Here is a 22,476-nt window from a genome sequence, read left to right on the forward strand (position 1 = left end):
CTGAGGAGATCAGAGTTGTCGAGGAATACACTTACTGCAGGTAGCTTGGTGTGCAACCTGCAGGTTGTGCCCTGGGTGGGGGGAAATGGCTGGAGCTACAGATAATGAGCTGTGAACGGGCACCGATCCTTTGCCTAACGACACGGGGAGCTGTGGTGCTGCCCGGCAGGGGTGTGGCCGGTCACCCAGAGACTCTGCAGGACCCGATGAAAAATGACTAAATATCACCACTGGACCAAGAGGCACGTGCAGCACAGACTGTGAGGGTATTCCTGTGTTCAGGGATTCCTGTGTTCAGGTCCCTCTCTGGCAGCACATGGCTTTACCTGTTATCATATCACATCACCATGATTAAATTAAGGAACCAGAGATCTAGACTCTGCTATGGTAAACCTGGGGTGGAGTTGGTGAGAGAAATTTGTCTGATTGTGTGAGTATGGGATGTGCAGGGAGTCAAACAGGGCACCCATCGGCTAACTGGAGCTGCCTGCTGCAAAGGGACTTTGGTCCCAGCAGTGAAAGTGCAGGATCGCATGAGTGTGACCCCCAGAGTGGCTCCTGAATGCTCAGACAGGAACCTTTCTTTAACAAGAGGGCTGTCAGCAGTGACTGGAGGCTTCCACAGCTTGTCCCACTGCAGAAGATGAGCTGCAGCTCTGTTCTCTGGAAAACATTATGAGTTCTTGAAACCGTAAAATAATCTGGCTGGTATCTCTCCCTCTGACGTCAGAAATCTGGACAGTGTTTGTACCAAGGGAGGGAGCAGGATATAGGGACACATGCCGAACCTCACAGTTACGTATCTTGCCTGGCTCTGGCCCTCACAGCCCTGTTGCAGCCCAGGCACAGATTAAATCCCCACCTCTTTTGTCAGCACTGACACACATGGGGCATCTGCCAAACAAGGGAAATGGTACTGGGCCTCAACCCACTCCCCAGCAGCATCCTCACTGAGGCTACAACTAATGTAAAGCAGGACCAACACAGGCTGATCCCGCCAGGCTTGGGAAACATTTGGCTTTGTCTGCATCTCCAGTATCAGGCTGAGTCTCATCTCTGCCACCATCAGCAACAACCTCGTGTCCGGACCTGGAAGACAACCTGCTTTTGTCCCAGCAGTGAAATGAATCCTGTTTATGGTGGGGAAGAGCAAATGGCCCATCACACTCAGGGGTTCGACAGCAACATGTAAGTGCAGAGAAATACCAGAGCCCTGCATGCCTATGGAGAAGGGACCAGGACATCCTTCTGGGCTGCATCTCAGTGAGTGCTAGAGGGGACAATGAACCTGGATGGAGAGGGGGAGCTTTGGGATGATGATGCATCAGGACAAATCCTTCCACTAGGCAATGTTCCCAACCAAACCAATCCCACGTATGGTGAATGAACAGGGAAACTGGAGCACTCATCCCCAGTTCTGCATCTGGGAGGGCTCTGGTTGGTCAGCAGCTGCACAGGGTCTCACAGCAAGGACTCTGGAGGCCTTGATGGATGCTTCCTTTCTCTCTGCAGCCAAGCCTCAGTTCTTACCATGGGATTAGTGCTGGTGTGTACCACAGCACAGAGCTCCGCACTTCCCTTCCCACGGGGCACTTGCTTTCAGCCATCCTTCAGCTTTTATTGTGCTCTGAAACAGAGGGGCTGGCAGCTGGACAGCCTGGGCTGGTGTTTCTGAGCAGGCTCCAAGCAGATGTTTGTGCTCGCAGACAGGGCTGGCGCTCACTGCCTTCCCCGCTGGGCTCAGCTGCATGCGGGCAGGCTGCAGGCAGAGCCTGTGGGCAGCCCCCTGCCTGAGGCACTGCCTGTTCAGGGCAGCTCTCCCCAGAGGTTTGAGAGCAGGTCTGGTGCTGGGCACAGGCTGAGTGGGGTCATGTCTCCTCAACAGGACAAGGAGCTGGACCACCATGGCCATGAGCTGCTGAACAAATGGATAAGTGCAGTGGGATGAGAGCCGGCAAATAGGCAGAGAGGAGAGTGCCATGGCTGTGAGCGGCATTGTGCTTGCCCACCCAGCACCACAGTGAGCATGAGGGTCGCAAAGGAGCTTGGCCTGCTACAGGGGGGCTCCTCCCAGGCTGGGTCAGCCCACAGCATAGCCACACTTCTCCCCCCACCCATCCTCCCCCCATAGTAGATCTTACATGGGGCAAGGGCTGCCATAGTGCCCAGTGTTTGCCAGTCTGGAGGAGCATGCCGTAGTTGGGGCTGGTTAACCATCACCCATGGGAAAAAGGACAGGAAAAGGTCTGATGGGATGGACTGTCCATGGCCCCCCATCCTTCATGGGGAGGCTCAGACCCCAGCTGGCCCCATGCTCATGCTGGCGGCTGTGGGCTGCTCTAGCCATGCCTCCAGTGTCAGCCACATTTCACAACTCAGAGCTGTCCCTCCTGCGTTAAAGCTCAACAAGACACCCCTCAAAGTAAACAGGACCCAATTTATTGCTTGCTGGAGTCATTTCCCCGGGAGGTCAGGAGGGCTCTTCTTGGGGCTTGTGACAGCCTGCTAAGCTCTGCTGAGCCAAGGTGTTATGAGAGCACCATGGGGTGGGAAGAATAGCATTGAGCCCTAGGGATGCCTGCAGCCTGCTCAAAACCTTGAGACAAAGTCTTGTTTGTCTTCTCTTCCTCTTCAAGGTGCTGTGCTCTGGGTTCCTCCTCCTGCTTGTTTATGGAACCGATGCAGAAAATTTTGATGGCTGCAATTGCCAGTGGTTTGCTGATTGCACACCCACCCTGTTTGCCGGGTGGAGACAAAAGTCCTAAATCCCATTCAAAGGTCTGTAAACGTGTCATCTCTACGGGCGTGAAGGAGAAGATATTTACTTAGGCATTTGCTTAAAGAGCTTCTGGATGTAAAATAAGACTGGTTTGCCTCAGGGCAGGGACAACACCAGCATCCCTGGGGTCTGCCCTGTGACACCAGTTCACAGCCCCCACATGCCTCTCTGCACCAGGGAAGCAGTGGGGCACCCCCGCACCCCCTCCAGGCTTCATGTGCAGAAGGCCAACGCCCGCGCAGGCTGCCAGCTCTTCTGGCACCAACCCCTCTGCAGCTCAATCAAATTGGCAGAAAGCTTTCCCCGGGGGCTGAGGCACCGCGGACTCAGGCTATGTGTGCTGGAGCCAGCCTAGCATCCCAGGGGACTGCTCCTGGCAGTGTCCCTGCCTCCAGCCGGATGCTGCCGGGAGGCTTTTGAGAAAGGGGAACCCCACCCTGAGTGTGAGACCCCAGCAGAAGCTCGGCAGCAGCTGCAGCAGGGCTGAGCAGAGCGATGCAAGATGTCTGGAGACGGCCAGCTACCGGCGGGAGTGTGTGGGAGAGGAGCTGCCCTCCACGGGGCTCTGCCTGCACAGGAAGGACCACACAGGCGCTTTGCCGTCCGGCCCTTCGCAGCCTCGGGGCGCCTGGAAAGAAGAGCATAGATTTTGAATCCGCCCCCAAGCTGTCTCCCTCCCGGGCTGCTCCATCCCTCCTAAAAACATGGGAAGGGGGGCAAAGCAGCCCCTCATAGGGGTCTGGGGGATCTGTGGTTGTGTTGCTGGGTGCTGGGGTGGGTCAGGTGTTGGTTGCTGGGGTCACTGTGGCCAAGGGAGTTTTGCTTGAGACCTTGAGGATGAAGGAGTGAGGATTTGGCCAGGCAGACCCCCCGAAGGGCGGCACAGGGAGAAGGGTAGCAAAGCTGAGGCTGGTGCCAGCACAACACAGTAATGGGCATGGGGACACCCTGGCACCTCTCTGTGTGAGATGGAGAGAACCAACAGCTCGGCTGCAGCCCTGCCAAGCCTGCAGGGAAGGACCCTGTGCACAGCCACGTCGGAGCACATTCGCGCAGAAAGAGTAAAACTTCAGATGCCGGGTGTTGTTTCAACCCCGGAGCCTCCTCAATAGCGAGTTGCCCTCTGGAGACCTCCCCTCCGGCCTCAGAATGGAAGTAGCAGCCTCAGCACTTTGGCAGGAGCAGCGAGCTTTCTGCCTCTCGGCCCTGCTGAATAGCAGCAGAATTCATTACAGCCCCATTCCACTTCTCCCTCCAATTATCCCCCTGGACAATGGGCCGGGGCTGCAGCGGAAGGTCCCTTTCAGGAGGTGCCGGTGGCAGGACATGCTGCTGGGGCTCAGCCGAAAGCCCCTTTGCTGGGGGGCAGTGACCTGAGTCCAGCAAATGCCACTTTTCGTCCTGGGCAGTGAGCGTGCACGGGGTGGCAGAGCCAGCTCGGCACCGGGGACTGGGGGATGTTCCCTGCAGGGCAGACGCTACTTGTACTGTGGCTCTGACTCAAGGATTTGGGCTCCTGCATGTGACATGTTGTATCCAAGGTCCCAGATGTCTTCCTTACTGCACTGTGGCCACCCTGGTCATCAGTCTCCAGTCAGCCATGTGTAGGTCCATCAGCTGCTAAGGTGAAGAAACTGGTAGCAATCAGCTGAAGGGAGATTTGAGGGGGGGATGATGCTCAGAGCAAACTTCGGTGCGGGGAAGGGAGAAGGGGCAGGTGCCCGAAGTCTGCAGGCTTTGTGGTGGTATTTGTAGCTGTGCAGGGAGGTTTGTGCAGCCACCCTGCCCCTTCCACCTCTGGCTTTACAAGACTTAAGCACTGTTTTGGAGGAGCTGACACCGGGTAGTAACTTTGCAACAGAAGGTCCAATCCTGACACGCTCGAGGCTATCGCCAAAGCAGGCTCTGCCCAAGCTGGAGACCCTGCAGAGAAACCCCGGGGGAGGGAGACAAGGACTAAGGACATTTCCGATGGAGGCAGACAGGACACTCAGCCTACTTAGTTTATCAGGAAGAAGATCAAGAGGCGGCTTGATTACAGTCACAAGGACCTTGGTGTGCAAGTATCCTGGCAGAAATAACAAACCAGGTACTTAAGAGCTCTTTAATCTAGCAGGCAAAAGCAAAACAAGGGCAATTGCTCCACATTTCCAGCAGTCTGGGTGATTAACTCCAGAAGGAGAGGGAGGAACCCGGGCTGCCCTCCACCAGAGTGCTGCGGGGCTGGCTGGGGACTCACACCTCAGCATCACCTGGAGCAATGTATTTTACCTTAACATAAAATACAAGAAACTTTTGGAGATGGCAGAGATAGCTGGGACATCATTGGGTGACCTCTGCTTGGATTCCAGAGAGCGCATCTCCTTGACTGGTGAGGTGGCCACCACTCGTCCTTGGGACAAGGCAGGTACAGGTGGCATTGTGCAGGAGCCATGGGTAGTGTGACATTGGGTGGGTGGTTCTGGCCAGGGAACCTGCAAAACTGTGTTTCCATTGAGATTGCAGATCTTTGTGCCTGAGGGATCTCTAGGTACTGATCTTCCAACTCCTGAGCAGAGGAACAATTGATCCCCTCTCTGCAAGCTCACAACATTGACCAAAAACTCCTGAGGCCACAGAGGAGCTGGATCAGCCAGCAGCCAGCAGCATCTGGGGCTGATCCTAATAAAATGCCCTAGGCTCTCCCAGTGGACACAGCTAACAGGTACCGGGCAGCTGTGCCTCCATCACACCAAAAACATGGAGAAGCAGAAGGAAGAACAGAGCCCTTACCTCATGGAGTCATTCATATTTCTATTTAAGTCTCATTTTCCTTTAATTTTTGAGTTTTTCTGGTTAAAAATCAATGGCGTGTCCAAGGCCCTCTTGCAAAGCCTCGGAAAGAGCCCTGGCCCAAGGCGGTGGTGTGGGGTCCCCCTGGGCAGCCCTGATGCCCGGCGTGCCGCCAGTGGGGCTAGCAAAAGGCCAGCAGTGGGGCCAGCCCGTGCTGGGAGCACAGCAGTGCCGCTGTTGAATAGCTCTTCCCGCACAGAGGAAGGCATGAAGAGGCGTAATCAAATAAGGGTATCAGCATGGTGCTCCTTGAACGACGCTCCCAGCGTGAGCCTGCAGCGGGGCCGGGTGGAGGTGACAGGTATCTTTATCCCACCACGCAGGAGAGCTCCAACGTCCCGCTGGCAGGAATTTGTCTGCAAATTTTCCCCCATTGAAAGGAGAGAGGGGGCCAGCGAGGCGCGGGCTGAGATGATCGCTTGATTAAGGCTGGGGCAGGCGAGGTGGAGAGCCAGGGCAGCTCCCAGGGAGCCGTGCTCCCAGCCCTTAACCTCTCCTCGGGAGACCGCAAATTATATCTGTTAATGTATCAGCCCCCTGGTATCCTACAAATAAGTTGTCTGGCTAAGTGTGTGTCAGACATTCACAGGAGGAGTTGTTACCTTTTCATCACTTAATCATTTTCATCCTCATCATTTCATTTATCTTGCAATACACTTTAACCCGGTGAGTCCCGGGGAAGGCAGGTGAAGAGGTTTACCAGCCCAGCTGGACCATAAACACGAGCAGGAGGCATCGGCTGCAAAGGGGGTTTGAAGAGGAGAGAGAAATGGTTTTATCAGCTGTCCCGTGAAAATGGGAAACCCTCTGCCATGGATACAGGAGTATTCCCAGCCCTTCTTCCCATCCCGCTCCTCTGCCAGCCTGCAACACGGGGATGCGCAGAGCTGGGGTCCATTCTGCCAGGGATCAGAGGCCGGAGGGAGGATGCTTCCCGGGTGTATTGGGGCTGGGGAGGGAGGGGGGCACGTCACACACTCCCCTGGGTGCCAGAAGTGATTTACACAGTGCACCCGAGAGCAGAGTCAATTAAGGTCACATTTCTGTGTTGCTAAACAACAGGCGGCTCTGGGTTCAGGCCCGCTGAAAAGGAAACAAAAGCCACCCCTTGAAACGGGGGCTTTGAGCGGGTTCAAAGGAGCACGGAACAAAAGGCGGGCTTTGTGGCTGCCCTCGCCCGCGCCTTCCCGGGCCCTTCCGCCACCAGAGACACCGTTCATGTGGCAAGGGGGAGCTTTTAATTGTCCGGCACAAACAATGCTGGCATATTTAGGCCGGCCTCATTACAGAGCCATCCGAAATGCTTGAGAAGCATTCCCACCGCTTAGCATAAATAGCAGAAACACTCTTTCACCAGCAGAACAGGTCCCATCTGCTCCCAGCACAGCCTCACCTTGACTTGCAATGGTGAGCCCACAGAGTTGGCCCCTCTGCCCTGCTTCTCCCAAACTCTGGTGCAGGAACCTGCCTCCCTACCCTCTGCTCACCTCGCTGTAGTGTGCTTCCTGCACCCCACAGGAGCAGAGGGCAGAATCCTCAGGGATTTGCAGCAAGGGGTGCTTAACTGCATTGGCTGCTGTGGCAGTTCTGGCTGGGGTTTGCTGTGGCCACCTGGCTCCTGCAGATTGGTCAAGGTTGCTGGGGTCTCGAGGGGAATCACACATGACTCTTGACTGGACAAAGCAGTTTTCACGTGGCCCCACTAGGTGCTGGCTGATGTCCCTTGTGGGGAATGAGACAGGTCTTGGGGACTTTCCCCAGCTGGGCTGTAAATAACATGGACATTTCCCAGAGAAACCCAAACCTGACTGTGAACCACGATCTGGGCTTCTCGTGGCCATAGCTGTTTCAGGTTTACACCGCACTGCACTTCTCAAAGCTCCCCACCAGTTTCCCAGCTGGTGCATGGGTGCCCTGGAGCAACCCGACCCGGCAGCCGTGGGCGCCTGGTGCAGGGCAGCCAGGACAGTGAGCCTGTTTCCACTGCGTGGGTCCTGGCAAAGAGCCTCATCAGCCCACAGAGATCAAAGCAAGCGGCATTTCCCGACTGATACCTGATCCTGGAGCTGGAACGGAGCAGGGAGACTGCCGAGTGCCTCCTTCACCGTTCCCACCGACACGCAGTGCCGAATGTGCCGTGGGCTCCACACCACTGGGCTGGATTTTATGGTACCACAGTTTCTGCCAGAAACCTCTTCCTCCCCTTTGCCCCCCTTTCGTGCAGGCGACCAGCTCCCCACACCCCACAGTTTATTAAAAATCCTGGGTACCTTGGAAGAGACAACACAATAGTGTACTTGTTACAGCTGCCTGGTATTAATGGACTGCCCCTTTTGATTTTAGAGTGGAACTTTTGGCAGAAAACCAGCATCCAAAAGGGAAAATGGCTGTAAAATTCAGCAAAAAGAGTGGGGGAGGGGAAACAGTCCCCAGCTTTGATTAGAAAAGCTTGAAGATGAAACATGGTGATGCCCAGGCAGATTTGCTGAAGTTCGGTTGCAAAGAGGGGAGCCAGAGCTAGTGCAGAGAGGGCTGGCCAGGGTGGTGATGGGGCTGGGGTGGAAGGGAGCCCCGGCAGCCAGAGGTTCAAAGGCCTCTGCAGCGAGGAGCAGAATTGGAGGATTATTTACTTTCTATATTTTCACTCCTGCAGCACACATGGGAATCTAATTGGCCAGGATGAGAAATACAGCTAGACAGCTTACAAGTGGACTTGGGAAGACAAAAATATTTGCAGCTGCAAGCCATTAAAGGCAAACCCAGCCTTGCTCTTACACTTTAATTACCCTGCTGTACACTTTCCTCCATGTATCAGAGCTAATGTCAGCCCCAAAACCTTTCTGATCTTAAAAGGACAAGAACAATGCCTGACTGCACCAGGGCAGCAGCACTCCAGCACAGTGAGGGCTACACACCTTGTAGGGAATCAGGCATCAGCTTTCTCCCACCACCCCAATGTAGACCCTAACACTGCCCCTGCAAGGCTGACAGAAGCCCTGAGCCCCCTCGAAGGGATTAACTTTGCTTTTTGTGGAGGGAGGGCACCTAACCTTGTGGAGTCAGGGCTTCCCAGGCAGTCTGTGCTCTGCAAGGTCCGGCCAAGCTCATCCCAGCACGACCTTGCTGTTACAGCATGTGGCAAAGGCCTTTGCAGGGATCATCCCTGTCCTCCCACAGCCTCCCCAGTCCTCACTGCTGCTGCTGCATTTCAGCTGAGCTGCTTATTCCCCGGGGTCCAAAACACTTGCCAAGGAGATATCTCTTTTATCGGCACCTGGACCCACCCCAATGGCTGGAGGTAAAGGGTGACGGAATGACCCCATCTCCTCATCTCCACCACAGCAGCCACATGTCCAGGTCACTCTTCCCAGTGCCGTGAGCATTGCAGGCTGCCCGGAGGGCCATGCTGCCCTTGGCCACAGTGCAGCCACCCTGGGGTGCCAGCACTGCCTGTGGGGAGCTCTGAGTTTGGTGAGGGGTGATGGGACAACCAACAGAGCCCAGCCTGCCTGGCCACCACCGTGCTGCTCCCGGCTCCTTGACTGCTCATTTCCTTTTCTGCTGCTGCACTGACACCAAAGATGTTATTCCAGGTGCCGGCCCCAACCCTGCTCGCTCCCCCACATGCTTCACCCTGCTTCTCCTGAAACCTGAGGAGAACTGAACTCATTTTATGCCATTTTATTTCAATGCTCTGAGGGTTAACCTTGTGCCAGGCATTTTTAATCCTGCTATAAACATGGGAAAGGAGAGGGCCTGCAACTTTGCTTAATGAGCAATTTTTTACTGACTATTCTGAAACTTTGATGCAATCTCCTTTCAAATGCATGAGCCTGGGGGGAGAGGAGTCTGGACTCATTTAAAATTGAGCTTAAAGTTGCTTGGCGGCCCTGGAGGGCCATTGCAGGACATAGTCAAGGACCCCAAAAGATGGGGAAAGACCCTCAGGTGGAAGATGTGAAGTGAATTTATGGTGTTTGCACTAGTTTGAGATGTTAAACCCAGGTGTATGCACAGGACAAGGGGAAGACCTGCCTGGAAGTGCTGGTGCTGGGACTGTGCACCAGAGTGTAGGCAGAGATCTTCTGGTCCTTAGTCCCCACAGCACCCCTTCTGGGGGGCTAAGAGAACTGCCCTGCTTCTAGGGAAGACACTTCTGGGGAAACAAAGTTCACAAAGGACCTGCAGGGGCAGGGGGTCTCAGAGCCCGTCGTTGCCCTGGGACATCTCTGCTGGAGTCACCGTGTGAGGGGTGTGTGGGGGTGACTCAGTGTCCCTCTCACTGCCTGGGACCGATGGGTGCAGCACAGCAGAGGCAGGACAGAGCAAGGGCAGGGATTCAGCACTGTCAGCAGCCTCAGGGGCTGGTCCTGGCCTGTCTCTCTGCTGCCCCAAACCCTGCCACCCTGGCAGCACAGGGGTGCCGTGGCCCAGGGGCCCACCTGTGCCCAAGGACGGGTAGGAGGCAACCACAGGGTGAAGCAAAGCCTAAATAAGGATGCTGGGCACTGGTGACTGCCAGCCCAGTGCCTTCCACCAATGTCCCACTGGCAGTTGAAAATCAAACCCAGCGGGAAGACGGTGCCTGGGGCCAGGCTAAGGGCCAAAGGAGTGATGTTAGCCCCTTCCCAGGGTGTGGGCTAGTCAGGATCATTCCAGGCATCATGTCCCCAGCAGAAATTTGGTGTGAGCTGCTCTCACTCCATAATGGGGGTAGAGGTTCCCTGTGGCCCCCAGGAGAGAAATGGCTGGGGGACACATTTCAGGTCAGGGAGCCAAGGAGGTTGGCACATGCTCAGGCCAGCATGGGGGCTGCTCCTGGCTCTGCTCCTGGCTCTGTCCTGCGTGGCTGCTCCCAGGCCCTGTCAAACTCTGGGGGGCAGCATGGGGGGGCGGGGAGCAGGGGCTCCAGATTGGAACCACATGGAAGCACATTTGCAATGAATTAGGCTGGGAGCCAGCAGCTCTTGCTTGGCTGGGTCTGCAGCCAATCTTTGGGGATTGTCAGCTCCTCCCAGGTTTCCACAGCGGATGTTCCCTGGCCAGAGTGCAGCTGGGCTCTGCACTGAGCTGTAGCTAAGGCAGCCCAGAAGGAGATGAGCACACGCGCAGGGAGGGACCCCTGCCCACACGCACAGCCCCACTGGGTCCAGTGGGCCCCCGCATGCTCCCAGCCTGGCCTGGGGATGGTCTCGGGGGAAGAGGATGCCCCAGTGCTCTGGAGGCAAGGAGGTAGTGGTGCACAGGAGGGATTATTTAGTCACTTCCCAGCCTGGCAGCCCCAAGGTGAAGGGATAGCTGCAGTTGGCATCATGTCTTCCTTCCTTCCCTGACTTACCATCCCCTTAAGTTGCACCCGAAATTCAGCAGCTGGGGAGCCCTGGCTCAGGCATTGGTGAAATCGTATCTTGGGGTACCTGAGGAAAGGGCTGACTCAAAAGATGGGGAAAAAAAGCTCTACCTGGCAGCCCTCACGAGGGGTGAGAGGGTTAAGTCAGTGGTTCAGAAAGGCTTTGAGTGTGCATGTCAAAGAATGACACTAACAACTCATGTGACAACCTGCCAGGAAAACTTTTCAGATCATAATTCGCATAGCGTTTGTATCATGTTCCCTTCCTGTTTAAAAAGGCAATATGGAAACCGTGCAAGGGGTTATTTGCTGGTCAGGCTGATCTGCTGGTTATGCTCCCTGTCACACGTGTCCCTTTAGGAAGTGATGCCACTGTGAGGGACATAATTTCTAAGAATAACACCACCCCCTGCACTAGTCTCCAGTGCCCTTTGTTCTAATTATTCATTCCCAATCATAGAATAATGGCTAATCATCAGTGGTGGGTACATAGTAAGCCCCTGGCAGAGCAAGAAATTGGGCTACTCTCCACACACAGACCACCTGACAATCCTCCCTGGTGGCATGTCCTACTGATGGCAGAGGACAGAGAGGGGATGCTGCCTTCCTGTGCCCATCCCAGCTGTTTCAGCCTTCACACACCCATCAGCAGTATTCCACTGATCCTGCCCCACCTCTAAAGGACAAACTCCGGGGGCACCCAGAGCCCCTGTGCAGCTGCAGACCCACAGCACAGTGCTCAGCTGGATGTGTGGGGGCCCCAGTGGCACTGTGGCTCTCAGATAAGGCCATGTCTGTCTCTTGTTTCATGAGTGAGGGTATTTATGAAATGACAGGCTGCAGTGTTAATCTCTGTTTGGCAAGGGAGCACTCCAGCAGTGTGGCAGCTGGGCACAGCCGGCAAAAGCTTCTTTCTGCAGTCAGGGCAGGAAAGTGCTTGGGGGGGTCCTGGAGATCAGCCTGTCTGCCAGTGGCTCTCACCTCCCGCATTTTGCACAGCCTCTGCTCCCTGACTTCCACATTGTCCATGCCCAGCTCCTGGCACAGCGGGCAGGAACTGCCTGTGCATGGGCATTCCCACTGGGTCAGTTGACCTGAGCCCCACACGTGCTCCCATAATGGCCCTGGAACAACAGCGGCCAAAACACAACTCCCCCTTGGATTTTTTAACACCCGCACAGCGCTGGCGAAGGAAGGGAGGCCACCGCCAGGGAACATCTGGGCTCCATTGCTCATTGTCTGGCAATTAATGTCAGCGCTGAAGACAGAAGGGACGTCAGATATTAAATAAACACGACCGCACTCTGCAGACCAAACCAGTGCCCCTGGGGAAGGCACACATGCACCCGCACCCACAGCTCCCCCCGCACGGCCCCGGCCAGGGCGCGGGACGGGCGGCTTGCCGCACACATGTGACACAGCCACACGCTCGCCCGCTCCCACACGGCTCCGGTTTCATGTCAGCAAAGGCAGAGCAGGGGAAAAAATAGAGCTCCTTTTCCGTCTTGGTTTTCCAGGAGGCAGATTACATCTGCAAGTGTAGAAGCCACCGAAAACCCTACCCCGTGAAACAGGGGGATGCAGGGAAGGTGGTCAGAGACCTTCAGGGTCTGGGCTGGCTGGAATCCCCCATCCAAAGCTGCTGCTTGGGGTCTCACCCCTGGGCTGGACACATGCCTGCAGCAAGGAGCAGCCACGTGCCGTTCCCCATGGGCGTGCACACACCACACGTGGGGCCACGTGGACTGTGTCCTGCCTTTACCTGTGGATCCAGTCCCTTCTGCTGCCCCCACAGTCCCAGCACAGCCTGACATCCCACGGGTTTCTGCACATCCTGCCAGCCCAGCCAGCGGGAATGGACAATCCCACCCTCCCTTCCACCAGGATGTTAAAGGCTGTGTTTTCTCCCCCTCCAACTTCGATGGACACCTAAAGGCTTTTCTCCCACCCTTTCCCGGCCTGTGCTCTGAAGAAGAGCAAGCAGCTGGACCCTCAGAGAACAGGGGAGGGTGCCCGGCCACTGCACGGCGACAGACATATGCCACAGGACAGCTCTGGTGACTGCCAACCCCGAGGCTGAGCACGCCCATGCACCTTTTAGTTCACAGGCCAGGGCAGCTATGCACCACAGCTGCCTGGTGCCAGGCAGAGGTGCCCAGCCCAGCTCACAGGGCATGTTGGCCAGGCCCACAGCAGGACCTGGATGCAGCATTATCCCTGGATGCAGCATTATCCCTGGGTGCAGGATTATCCCTGGGTGCAGGCAGCGGCACTGAGCTGCTCTGATGTGTGTGTAAGAGTCACATGACAACACCAGGATAAGGCACAGACCACTGCATGCCATGCAGGTGTGCAGGATGCTCCTGACTTCCGTCCACTGCTGCTACTTTTGCTGCATCACTGGAGTGAAGTTTCCTCCATCCTGGCATCTTCCATTAAACAGGGCACATTTCAGCAAGGCACGTTCACCCTGCACAACTGCAGAGGGAAAAGCAGACCACAGCACGCTGGTAGGTGCCCAGGCTCAGCCTGGGTGGTCTCCCAACCCTCTGACCTTAAACTTGTGGGTCCTGTAAAGGGCAATGTGGAAAGGGTTGGGCAGTGAAACGTGTCCTGTCACACAGGAGAGGAGCATGGCACCAGCCAAGGGCAGCACACAGGGCCTCCTGCTTCTGTGTGCAGCAGGGACTCATTAGCTCAGGGCTGGCTGTGCCTACTTTATTCTCTGGCAGCTTTTGTTCCCTTACAGAAATGTACTCTCTCTCTCCCTCGCCCTTAGCCCCTTTTAATATTAAGGTCAATAGGTTGACGATTAAGCAGGAAAAGGGCATGAAGAATCAACCAAATTAAATCTTGTGTGCAAACAGGTGGGTGTGAAATTTCAATCAATGGCTGGTGTTAGCAGGGACCCCTGGGATCACAATTTCCCAGGGGAAGACTGGGCAGACCCAGGGGGATTTTGGTACAAAAACTCCAGACATGGGAGAATAGAAAAAAGTCTTCTCAAAAACCAATATTGACAAGGTCCCTGTGTTTGCACCCCAGCTTTCCCCGGCAGCACAAAGGGAGATGATTATCCCGGGTCCAGTGGGGAGGGGATGACGGGAGCTCAAAGGTGAGCCAGGCCCCCCTCCGGCTCCCTTGGCCCCAGCTCCTCCTCTTAATCCCCCTCTCGTCCAAGCTTTGAAGTCTCCAGAGGTCGAATATGGGATGTAAATCACGTTAGCCGCAGTGTGTGATCACAACGCCGCTGAGAGACAATGCCGTGCTTCCCCCGGTGCCCGGGCATCCCGCCGAGCCGCGGCCGGCGCTGGGCTATAAACATCCCCGGGCTGCGGACGAGAGCGGGGATCAAGGGTGGGCTGCGCCAGGGGCACCCACTGCAGGCGAGAGAGATCCTTGTGCTCCGCCGGGAGCGGGACCCACAGTGGGCACTGGCGCCCAGCGGCCGTGGGGCTGCCGATAGCAGGAGGCGCGTCCCTGGGATTAATTAGCAAAGGCTGCGGCTGCGGAGCGATGTAAAACACGAGCCGTTCGCTGGGCGTTGGTTCCCGGGGCTGTCCCGCAGCGCTGCACATCTTGTAAGCATTAGCATCACGTAAGGGGAGCCTGCACAGAAGGACCTGGGGTTTATTGGGCTGTAAACTGCGCTGTTCCCGTTACAGTAACGACAATGCCGGTGAAGATATGTGCCTTTAGCACACGAGGCTCGGGAACCAGGTGTGCAGGAAGGAAACATAGCAGGCTTTGGAGGCTCTGCTGTCACCAGCGGGGTAATAGAGAGAGAAACAAAGCAGGCATGGGAGGAAGCAGGAGGAGGCACCAAGGAGATGCAACCCTTGCCCCCAGGGCTGCTGTGCCTTTCAGCCCTTTGCATTTATCTGCCCCAGACTCAGCCTGCCTGTGGGTGGTTTTTGATATGGGGTTGCACACCCTGCTCTCTGCCTGGGAAGTTCAGACTGGAGGTGCAAGAGGTGACAGGGAGACAGCTAGCAACTGCTGGCTCCTTGGCTCTGGTTTGGTGCCCCTCGCTCTGCCTTGCTCCAGCACTTCCTCTGCCTCCCACAGTACCTGAGAAGATGCAGTACAGGAGGTTTGCTGCCTGAAACAGAACAAGGGCACTGTCACCCAAGGGAGCAGCCCTGAGCACCAAGAGCCTCCTTGCCCTGTGGAAAAATCATCTATGTTTAATTTTCCTTTAGCCAAGGAAGCAGCCTCCAAAAAATAGTGATAGTGGACCCTAACAATTAACCCATTTCCTGTTTTCCCGCTACCAAAAATGCATCCATTCCCTGCAGGCAGCAAGTTGGCTGTTTAAAGTCTTTTTTCACCATTTCACACCCAAACCAGGACTGTTTGTCCAAGACCAGCACCAGAGCTTCTGTCTGGCTGCACAGAGCTGGACAAACTGCATTTCAGGCATATCCCCATTAGTCTGGCTCCAAATGCCCCTGGCTTCTCCCTGGAGCTGCCACCTGTTTTGGTGGCCTGGGTGACTTTGCCAAGCAGGTGCCTGGTGGGAAACACATGACTTGTCATCCTCCCCACCTGGTGACAAGTGACAGAGAGGGTGATGGGTGATGCCAGGGAACTGAACTCCATGGCATCAAACCTCTGCACATACCCACTAACAGGCACCAGGCACGGGTATCAACCCAGCTCACCCCTGACTCCTCAGCTCCCCTTTGCAGCCCCTGCAGCTGGAGGGGCTGTTCCATCCCTGCTCGCTGCTGCAGTGCCCAAGCACAGGACCCTGGCAGTCAGAAAATATCTGCTTTCAAAGCCCTTTTTCTTCCTTTTTACTTGGGAGACCAGATGATTTTTTTTAAAAAAACAAAAATATGTTGTTATTGTGGAAAATATCTGCTCTCCACAGAAAATGCCTTGCATTCGCTGTACACATTGTGGACCATACCAGAAAACATCTGATGTGCTTCCAAAACCGCCGGGGCATTTCTTTTCTTACTGGAGTGGAAATTTTCTTCAGGAAACAAGTTTTACCTAGTTTGCACTGACACTGGCTGCAGCAGAAAGCAAGCAGCCCTGTCCCCATGTCACCCCTCCATCTCCAGGAGGTGGCACTGTGGCATGACCAGGTACTCAAACCTGCAGGACAAACCCTGGCATTGCCCCAAGATTTGGCCCAAGTCCCAACCACCAATACCTACCCAAGCCAGCCCAAAGGGGAACTGTAGCTTCTTGGGGCAATATGATACCTGTTTGAGAAACACAGAGAAAAACATTTTATTTTAGTGCTATCAACAGCTCCCTGGTGCCATGTGAGAGCCAAGGGGAGCACAGTGTGCCCACCCTCCAGGGTACTTATGGAGATGCCTTTTTCTGCCCCACCACGTGAGCTGCCCCGTACTGCAGCACCCCTGTTTGGCCAAAATCATTAGAAAGGTCTGAAATTTACTGTGGAATAGGGATGTTTGACTATTAGACATGGAAAAGTGACCTGACTTTATCACCATATCTTCTGCCCATATTGCTGGTATTTCACAGTGTGAAGTACCAAGAATGCCCAAGATAAACATGTGTTTAACATTAGTCAGTATGGCTGTACAGCATCAGCATGAATTGCAAGTTTATCAAGCGAAGTCAAAACTAAACATTGCCATTTCAGTTTAGCATTTTCTATGATTATTCTATAGAAAAGAAAAAAAAATGAGAACAGACCTGCAACATTTCATCCATGTCTTTAAAATTCGTCTCTGATTAACATAGATGTTAGGATGGTGACTACAGCAACTCTACCCATTGGTTTTCCCACTGTGTCTGTAGCACAAGGTAGGATGCACCTGAGGATGACTGTTATGGTCCCTCCACAACAGCTCCAGCTGGATCTGAGTCTGACAGCCCAGGACCTAAACTATGTCTGCACCCTTACCAGTTGGGGACTATTCCTTAGCTCTGTTTCCCTCAGCAAATCTTCTGGGCACAGCAAAGAAAATTGCCTGTGCCTTCCCACCTGACACATGCCTTGTTTACCAACCACTCCTCACCAAGTGTTTTTAGGTTCAAACCCCTGGCTCACCTGGCACACTGGAGAGCTGGGGGGCTCATTAGGCAAGGGTTGGCTTGTCCAGCAACAAACCCTGGGAAGACACTGGAGTGCCATGTGACACAGCCAGCCAGGACACAACCATCTTCTCAATTTCTTTTTTTTTTTTTTCAAACAGAGTTCTGAGAAAACATCTGCTGTGCCCCAAGCCCGCACCAGAGCTGAAGATCAAAATAAAGGACTTTTGTCTTTTTATTAAGCATTTTAGCAAACGTGACTATTACATTCATATTATATTTCCCTGTTTTGTACAAACATGTTTAAGTCAGCACTAAGAGGATTATGTTTATAGCACACCAATCTCTGCTCAAATGGGTTGACTAAAGAAACTCTTGTTAAACAGTATTTTCTCTAATGCCTGTTGCTTTTCTTCCTTGGTTTAATGCTCAGACATCTATCCAGGCTCCCTAAATCCACCCTCCCCATAAGCTTTCAGATCAAGACTCTTCCCCCCGCTGCCCCCCTCCGCACTCTTTAATACAGCTGAAGATGAACATTAGTGCTTGGTTCAACTGCACTGGAAAGGGAAAGGGCAGATTCATCAAAATCTTTATACCTCCATAGAAAAATGTAGCCTTTTGCCTTTCCTCGAGTGAATGTCTTTTCTAGAGGGTATTCATTAGGGGTTTGGTCTGTTTTTGCAGACAGCTCCACAGATGTTGACATTTTTTTTCTTCACTGGGTTAAGACGCCTTCTATAGGCTTTCAGTCTTCATTTGTTACTTCTTTATTATCCAAGAGGGGTTTTTCTTTTTTTTTTTTTTTTCCTTCTTTTTTTTTTTTTCTTTCTTCCCAAGGAGTTGACTCGGTTCTCTGAAGAGAGCAGTGGTAGTCAGGCTCATTATTATCCCAGACCCTTTTTCATCGCCCCGGCAGGCCGGCCGGGGCCGTGGGGCCATTGTGGCAGAGCAGCAGGTAGCTGTGGCACGGCGGGGTCAGCGCTCCAGCCGGCACTGCGCCTTTGTGCGCCCGCCTCGTGCTGCTGGCTCCGTTTGTCCGGCGGTGGGAAAGGTCAGGAGCTTGCTGCTGCTCTGTACCTGAGTTTTTGTCTCCAGCCACTGCTGAGAGCTTATGTAAATAATTCACTGGAAAGCAATCGTTGGACCTGGGAGGGAGGCAGAGTGAAGGGGTGGAGATATGCTGGCAGGGATGAGGGTGGTACCAGAGCTACCTGGTCCCTCAAACACACTGCGTCCTGGCCAGAGCTGCTGTGTGCTGCTGGTGAAGCCATGGGCTTGCCATGTTCCGTGAGGCTTAATATCATCACTTTTATACATTATGATAGCTGGTTTTCCACTGCAAACTTTGCCAAGAGAGCAATTTGGCTCAATGTGGAGGGTTAAAGCATGATGCAGGGAGCAACCCGCACTGATGTCCCCATCTCTGAGACAACACACTGCAGCTGGCCCAGGACCCATCACCATTGCCTGCGGACATACACCAGTCAAATACTCCATCTCAGTCCCAGTACCTCTACCCCAGCTCCCACAGAAAATTTACTGTGTATCTAGAGATTTTTCCTGGGAAAAGGTTGGCGGTACAGACATGGGGACTGGCAAAGGCATCACAATTCAAGTGGTGCTTCAGGACCTGCCGTAACAGAAACCAGAGGTAAGGACTTCAGCTTATTCACAGCAGGGCTCATTGTGTCACTGTGGGCCATGCATTATCTTAGGGAATGTGCTCCTCCAGGGAGCCCTCCTGATCCATTCCCACACTGCCTGTGGAAAGCATGGAGCTCCCCAGCCATGCTCCCAGCATGAGCCGGTGTTGGGGATGGGCAGAGATGACAGGTATCTTTATCTCACCACCCAGGAGAGCTCCAGCATTGCACTAGCAGGAATTTGTCTGCAAATTTTCCCCTATTGAAAGGAGTGAGGGGGTTGATATGATTGTTTGATTATGACTGGAGCACGAGAGGCGGAGGGATGAGGCAGCTCCTGGGAAGCCATGCTCCCAGTCCTTAACCTCTCCTCTACAACCTGATAATTTAGTGCCTTAGTGGGGCACTGCAGGACTGTGCTGCTGCCGGGTGCCCACACTGGGTGCCCAAGTGCTCCCCAGCCACTCTTGCCCAGCCAAAGGTGAAGCAGAAGGGGAACAGCTCCCCTGACCAGCTGTAGCCCCATATCCCAGCCTAAGAGACTAAGCTAATTGACAGGAGTCCACATGAGAATATTGATGGGGACACCAAAATCCATAATGCTCAGCCCCCACCGGTATGCTAAAAGCTCTTGCCATTTCCTCTTTTTATCATAGCTTTAGCAGGAGAGCTCCCATTAGCTTTATACATCATCCCTGGGGAAATAGTGCTGATAGATGTGTGAGATCAGGCAGGTGGATTTTCTTTTCATCACGTATGCTGGAAAAGCCTTCCACTGCTAAAAGCAAGAGGAGACTGAGCCAGCTCAGAGGAGACTGATAATGATTCACCCAGAGGGTCATGGCTGGATTTCAGGCCCCTTGCTCTCCGCTGGTGCCTGGATGCTGCCCAGCCCAGCAGGTAGAGCAGGATCTGGCCCAGAACAGCACTGACTTAGAAGGACTTTCCTTTGGGCTGGACTCCCCACTTCCCCTTGCACGGACACTGGTCCTCTCCCAGCACAGCATTTCACTCCAGCAAATTCCCAGAACAACCACGGGCTGAAGCAGCTTTTCTATAACAGAGGAGAGATGGCTTCCCTGGCTGTGCCTGCCCTTTCTCACTCCGGTGTGTTTGTGCTCCCCCAGAGCACACCGAGCTGGCGCTCCCACACACCCACCCACATCAGGGATATGAAGGAGCCCTGGGCACGGGATCCACAGCAGCTTTTGCATGAACATTGCGAGTGCTGAGGTTTTATAACCCAGAAAATCTGGGCTCTGAAGGGCTCTATCTGGCGGGGCAGGAGGCATGCCGCCCTGCCCAGAGCCACTTTTATGCCATTGTGCCTTTTCAGCATTGCATTAAGGCAGCCAAAGAAGAGGGATTTTTAATGGTTTCAGGGGAACAAAGCGGAAACATTCGGCCCAACTTCATTACAGAATCATCTGAAACGCTTGAGGAACGTTTCCCACTAATTATCATAAATAGCCGAAAAAAATCTTTCCCTCCCAAAGCAGGTTCCAGCTGCCCCTCTGTGTTTTCTCACCTTCACTTCCAATAGCCTGACCCTGCCCCGGCACAAAGGGGAGACCCCATCTCCGCTCCCCCCCACACTCAGAGACTCTAAAGAAATACAAACAGGCAGCAGATTAACAGCACTTGTTTGCACCTTAAACAAACAGAGACTTCCGCCCCTCTGGGCTCTCCCACTGCTCGAGGGTGGATGCACCGGGCTTGTTTTTCTTGCCCTCGCTCTCAGGCTCTGCCCCAAACCCTGGATAAAAGCCTGGGCAGCCCAAGGCATGAGGCAGGCAGGATGGGAGTGCTGGCGGTGCCAGCCCCCCCCCCCATTTGAGCCCTGTCCCCCATGCTGGGTGTCCTCTCGCTGCCCCATGTGCCCTGGGGGAGGTCGGGCCCCCGCTGCAGGAGGGCTGTGAGATGCCAAGGCCAAAGCAGATGAATGAATGTCCCAGTTCAGCTCCTGCCCCCTGCGTCTCACGGGGCTCCCTGGCAAGGGGCAGCTTGATGTGGCTGGATGGGTACTGTGAGTGGGTGTGGGGAGGGCTGCTGCAGATGAAGGATGGAGAGGGAGAGACGAACCATCCAGAAGACACATGGAGGAGTGGTGCTGGTGTTCAAAACCAACACCAGCATCGAGGGGGCACAGCAGCACTGAGCAACAACTGCCAGCCCAGGGCCATCTCTGCTGAGCACAACAGGGGGTGAATGAGTGCTGCAGCACTTGCCTGCCCAGCTAGTCCTTAGGCTGATGCCAGCAGCTGTAGCTGCCCCTACCAGAGAGCTACCCTGGCTCAGGTCCTCAACCTGCAGGTCCCAGGTCACCCATCCCACCTCTTCCAGCAGCACCACCAGCACCTCCCTGCTCCTATAGGATCAGGTGCCAAACCAGCCCCTTCTTGCCCTGCCCACAGTACATGGAGCAGCCAGCCCCCAGTCCTTCCATGCCAACTGAAACCACACCAGCAGCCATTGAGACACTGCTCCCAGCACAGCTCTGCACGTGTTCAGGACAGGCACACGAGGCAGGCACCTCATGAGGAAGTCATGGCAGCGTGGCCACGAGTTGGGACATGTTCCCATCATAAGCCAGCAGTGAAACTTGCCTGCCAAAAGCCCAGGCTTGCTGCTCACCCAGGTTATTGTGCAAATCCCCTCATGCAGGTGTTCATTGCCCCACTTCCCACCAGCCACAATAAAGAGTTCTTTCTCACAAGCCCCTTTCCTGCCCATGGGGTGTCCCAGGGGCAGGAAGGGGAACAGAGGCAGGTGGAAGGAACACACTCGCAGTGTGGGGGTCTCCCAGCAGGGCTGACAGGCAGAGGGGTTATAGGTCGGCACTGCAGCATGAGTGACAGAGCTGTGGGAACCACTTCTCACCTGCACAGGGCAGGAAGAGAGCCAGTGGCAGCTCTGAAACTTCCAGGCCATGCTGGAGACCCCTGATCCCAGCACTACTCTAGGACACACATGCATGGTGTCCTGTCTCTGCTTCTAACTTTGGTCGCCTGAGGTGAGCTATGAGGACCTCGGGCAATCACAGTAACCAGGAAGAGGTGTACAGTGCCACAAGCAGCCTGGAGATGCCACACAGGGATGCTCACACTTTTTTTTTTCCCAGAGCAAAAACCAGGGGCATCCTATGCAAGGAGCAGCAAGCAGAGGGAGAGTGAAGGGAGGTGATATCTCGTTCGGTGCATGGGCAATCCTGGGCATTCCAGCCCAGCTATAGCCCTCTAAGGATTGTTCCTAACGTGATGGAGGGAGGTGACTCCTGCCTGTGAGCCAGCTGCACCAGCCTGGCCCCGGGAACATGGGCGGCTGTATTTTCATTGCAAATTAGAAATCAATCATAGCAGGAAATTCCCGTGCTGAGAACACCCTTGGCTGTCATTATTTTACAGCACTCTGAGGTGTTCTGGGCACTTAGAAAGACATGGCCCTTTTGGAGTATTATGGGGCAAATTAGTTTTAAAGGCAGCTGTAGGAATGTTAGCCATTTGGTTTCCAGAGCCGGATGGGCACAGGTGGAGGCTGCAAGGCTTTGTGCTGCCTTCAGATACACCACCACTCTGCAAAGAGGGAACCAGCCCGCTCCGGAGAGAACACCTCGTGCCTGACCCCAGCTTTATTAATAACAAGTAATTAATACGAGAGCGGACGTGCCTTGTGTCTCTGAAGACCTTTTAAGATGTGATTATGTTGTGCTAATCTCACCCCGAAGTACTTCCCTGTTTAGACTGCGCTGGGCCATTAAATATCTGAAAAGCCAGCGGAGACCCCCCCTCATTGCCCCGGGAAGTGCTCGGGGTCTGTTCCCCAGCAGCCAGGCCCCACTTTCAAACCCT

This window comes from Manacus vitellinus, unplaced genomic scaffold (genome assembly GCF_001715985.3).
Source record: "Manacus vitellinus isolate BGI_N305 unplaced genomic scaffold, ASM171598v3 scaffold_29_pilon, whole genome shotgun sequence".
NCBI classification, from domain to species: domain Eukaryota; kingdom Metazoa; phylum Chordata; class Aves; order Passeriformes; family Pipridae; genus Manacus; species Manacus vitellinus.